Source organism: Petaurus breviceps, unplaced genomic scaffold (genome assembly GCF_028583685.1).
Source record: "Petaurus breviceps papuanus isolate PSGF00001 unplaced genomic scaffold, PetGlider_PUasm1.0 38, whole genome shotgun sequence".
Classification (NCBI taxonomy): Eukaryota; Metazoa; Chordata; class Mammalia; order Diprotodontia; family Petauridae; genus Petaurus; species Petaurus breviceps.
The window spans coordinates 35839511-35844273 of NW_027186304.1; positions in this window are offsets into that span (position 1 = coordinate 35839511).

Consider the following 4763-nt stretch of genomic DNA (forward strand, 5'->3'; position numbering starts at 1 on the left):
TATGGTACTTTGTTTTCCATGGTATTTTGAAAGTTATTGACAGTGGTTCAGCAGTCATATCTGGCAATTATTTCAGGATCTAAGGATGTAGTTTATCTGGGCCTTGTCAGTTGAATTCATCAAGGTGTGACTTGGTTATTCTGGATATTCACTGTACCAGTTAATAATTTTTCTTCTCCAATTTCCAGTATAAAGGTCATTTTCTTTTGAAGAGAAAACAAAAGAAATGAGTAACACTACCTTTATGTTACCATTGTCCCATGCATCCCAAGCAAAGATCCTATCTTTTCCTTGATTTCCCCTTTCTCCCAATATAATTAAAAAAGCCTTCTTTGCTGTCCTTAGCTTTCTTCTTCAACCTCAGCTCACTCTGAGCTTTGGTATTACTGACACTTTTTACAGTACTTTGCCAAACATTTATTGTGTTACCTGCCTTGTTTCTGTCTTCTGTACTTAAGAATCCTAAGTTGTGTTTACTATATGCTCTCTTGCTGTTAAATATTATGTTAAGGTAAGAATAGTGGTAGGAATCTGGTTGTATGAAACCAAGTTATTAGCATGTATTGTAAGAATTTTAATATATATGTTAAGTCTAGTAAATTAAAAAATATAAAATTTGAGTCTCACCAACATCAATAACTGTAGAGATAGTTCTCAATTTACTGAAAACTTATTTTCCTTTAAGTTTATGATGTTGAGGGACAGCTAGGTGGTGCAGTGAATAGAGCAACAACCCTGGAGTCAGGAGGACCCGAGTTCAAATCTGGCCTCAGACACTTAACACTAGCTGTGTGACCTTGAGCAAGTCACTTAACCCCAATTTCCCCTCCAAAAAAAATTTTTTATGATGTTGATCTCTGAATTCACTTTTCTTGAAAAGCAATATTATGCCTAGTATGTAGGCCCTTAGTCCTTCTAGTAAAGATGTTTTAAACCTATAATATGCTCAAAGTTCAGGATGCAGTAATTGCAGCTAGAAAAGGGTTTGTGTGAAAAATCCTGGGTGCTCTAAACTGAAAGTTTAATGAGTCAACAAACTCATTGCAACCAAAATAGTTAATGGTTTGTGCCTCACAAAGAGAGGCATGATGTACTGAATGTGAAAAGTGATAGTCCCACTATGTTCTTCCTAGTCAAGCCGTATCTATAGATTATTGTGTTCAGTTCTCGGCACCACCATTTAGAAAGGATAGTGACAAACTGGGCAGGATCTGGAGGAAAACTAGTCAACAAGCATGTATTAAACATTTGCTTTGTGCAAAGACCTGGGAATGTAAAGTCAGTAAGCATTTATCGAGTGGCTCTTCTGTGCCAGGTGCTAGGAGTTCAAAGAAAGACAAACAACAATCCTGGCTCTCAAGGAGTTTTCAGTCTTTTGGAGATAATATGCAAGCAACTATTTAATATACAGAATTAATTTGAAGTAATCACCAGAGGCATTAGCATTAATAGGAATCAGGAAAGGCTTCTCGTAGAAGGTGATATTTTGGCTGGATTTAGGGAGGCCAGGAGGTACAGATGAGGGAGTTCATTCAAAGACATAGGGGACAGCCAGTAAAAATGCCCTAAATCAGGGGATAGAGTGTCTTGTGTCAACAAAAATACAGCAAAGATATCAACGTCACTGGGTTGTATGTATGAGATGACAATGATAAATCAAGGATAACTCCACAGTTAGAGGTTTGAGTGGGAGGACAGCGGTGCCTGTGACAGCAGTTGGGAAGATGAGAGAGTTTGAATTTTATTTTGGACATTTTGAGTTTGAGATATTCAAGAGTCAATTGGTGATTTGGTATTGGAGCTCTGTACCACTACACAGGAGAGAAATAAGGGCTGGATTGATAGATCTGGGAGTTATCTACTTGAGAGATGATAAGTGATCCATGGGAGTTGATGAAATCACTAAGGGATGAAGTGTAAAGTAAAAAAAAAAAAAAGAGGACCCAGAACAGAGCACACCCATGGTTAGTGGATATGATTTGGATAAAGACCCAGGAGACTGAGAAGTAGTGGTTGGATAGAGAAAAGAACCAGGAAGAGAAGTGTGTAATGGGAATGAGAATTTGAAGACCTTCACTGCCCTTTAATAGACCTAGGGGGGAGTTTGAAGACCTCCCCTGCTTTGAAAGTAAACTCTGACCCCTATTAGGCTGAATGTAATCACATGGAGCCTGTGGTGGGAGGAGTTTGCTGAAGGGAAGCAGAGCCCACAGGGGCTGGTAGCCAGAGCTAGCAAGATGGTAGGAGAGAGAGCTTCTGAGGCAAGGAGAGAGAGGTTTGTGAGTAAATACTGATCTTGTATTGGTTTGTAGGAAGGCTAAAGGTTGGTGTGGCTCTCAGTGTTATTATGGCTTCTGAATATCTTTGGTACTATGATGGAATCAGCTTACTGGTTTTGGGATTCAGTTTCCTGGTATCTAAATAAATGTTTCACTTCTGTCCTCTATATGGAGAATTTGGTATATTTTGCAATTGAACGTCATGTGATATTTATAGTCACAGTCTTTATCATGATCATGGGTGCTGTAAATATTGCATTGGCGCTCCAAAGTGTCAGGAAAACCTAGGAAGTAGAGGGTGATCAACTGTGTTGAGTGCTGTAGATGGTTAAGGAGGATCAGGATTGGGAAAAGGCAATTAGATTTGGTGGTTCAGATCATTGGCAATTATAGAGAGGTCAGTTCAGTTGACTGATGAGATCTGAAGCCAGATTTCAGAAGGTTTAGCAGAAAGCAAGAAGAGAGAAAGTAGAGATGATTGTAGTTGGCTTTCCCAAAGGGTAGGAGTGGTATAGGATGGTAGTGGGAATGGCTGGATCAATTGAGAATTCTTTTAGGGATGGGGGAGACATGAGCATGATAATGGACAGCAAGACAGGAATGAGTATGTAGGGAAAATTTGGCAACAAGAAAGAAATGGGGATGGTAGTGGGGACAATCTGCTAGAGAAGTCTGGAAGGGATAGTATCAGAGGTACGTGTAGAGGGGTTATCCTTGTCAAGGAGATAGGCCACTTTGATCAACCAGAGTTAAGGAGTAGAAGGAGATGTCAGATGAGGAAGGGAGAAGAGAGATCTCTTCATATATGTTCTTTCCACTCAATTGTTTTGGTGAAATATGAGTCATCACCACCTGAGAGCAGTGGTGTGGGAGGTTTGAGAAGAGATGAAAGTTTGGAATAGCTGCTGTGGAGAGAGGTATAGTGAATCAGAGAAATAGGATATTTGCTTTTCCGCAGTGAAAGTCTACTTTAGCTCAGATAACAAATTTGCTCAGGACATTCTATCCACTATACCACCGAGCTGCCTAGACTATAATGTTTCCTATTTTCTAGTTCTTGTATTCATTCCTTGTTCTCCTTTCCTGACTACATCCTGATCCAAGAGATTTTTAATTGGTTCTTATTCCTCCTTCCATATCATTCTGTAGACTTTAGGACTTCAGCAAAACTCTGTTCTTATAGATAAGGGAGAGCATATTAATGCTTGTGATCTTGGTAGCCACAAATTGGAAACTAAGGAGAATGTATCCTATTGGGATAATGTGGTACATGAATAAAACAAAATATTATACCACTGGAAATTATGAAATAGATAATTTCAGAGGAAACTGGGAAGACCTTTATGAACTGATACAGAGCAAAGTGGCCAGGACCAAGAGAACAATTTATATAATGATAACATTTGGGAGAAAAACAACTTTAAAAGACTAGGACTCTAATTAACACAATAATAAACCACAAATCCAGAAGAATATAAATGATATCCACCCTTCCCTGACACAGATGGGAACTTAAAATGCAGAAAAAGATATATATTTTCAAATACAGCAAATGTAGGAAATTGTTTTGCCAGAATATGTAGACACAGAGGTATTTGCTGATTTTTAAAATACGGGATTAGAGGGAGGTGTGTAATGGACAGATTAATTTTTTAAAATATTAATTAAAAAACTACAGATTGATGTTATCACATACTTGAAAAGTAAGCTGTATAGAACAGAGATTCATGTATGATCCTCTTTTTCTGTTTTACAGTGTATGTGCAAATGCCTATTCTATTTGGTGTTTAAGTTCGGAAAAAAATTTTTTTAAAATAATTTAAAAGAAAGGCCAGAGCCAGACAGTGAGGATCTTTTAATGCCAAATAGAGAACTTTGTATTTGATCTTAAAAGCAGGAGGGAGGCAGTAAAGTATTTTGAGCAGGTCAACCTGAATAGAGCTATGCTTTAGTGATATCAGTTTGGCAGCTGCATAGAGAATGGACTGGAGGCCAGGAGACCATTTAAAAAGTGGTTAGACACAGTGAATAGAGCACTGGCCCTGGAGTCAGGAGGACCTGAGTTCAAATCTGGCCTCAGACACTTAACACAAAACTAGCCGTGTGACCTTGGGCAAGTCACTTAACCCCAATTGCCCCTGCAAAAAGCAAAAAAAAAAAGTGGTTATAATAGCTCAAGTGAGGGGCCATTAGGGTTTGAACTAGGGTGGCAGCCATATAATTAGAGAAAGGGGATAGATGTGAGAGATGTAGAGATAGAATCCACAAGGTATGGCAACTGAGGAAATGTGGATATTGTCGGAGAGGGAAGGTTGTGAACCTGGATAACTGGAAGGATGGTAGTACCATCAACAAAAATGAGGAAATAGGAGGCACTTGGGGAGTGGGGTGTAACATTTTGAGTTTAAGGTTACTACAGGAAAAGTTAGATTTTTTCCTTTTTTTTTTTTTGAGAGGGGAAGGTAGGGCAATTGGGGTTAAGTG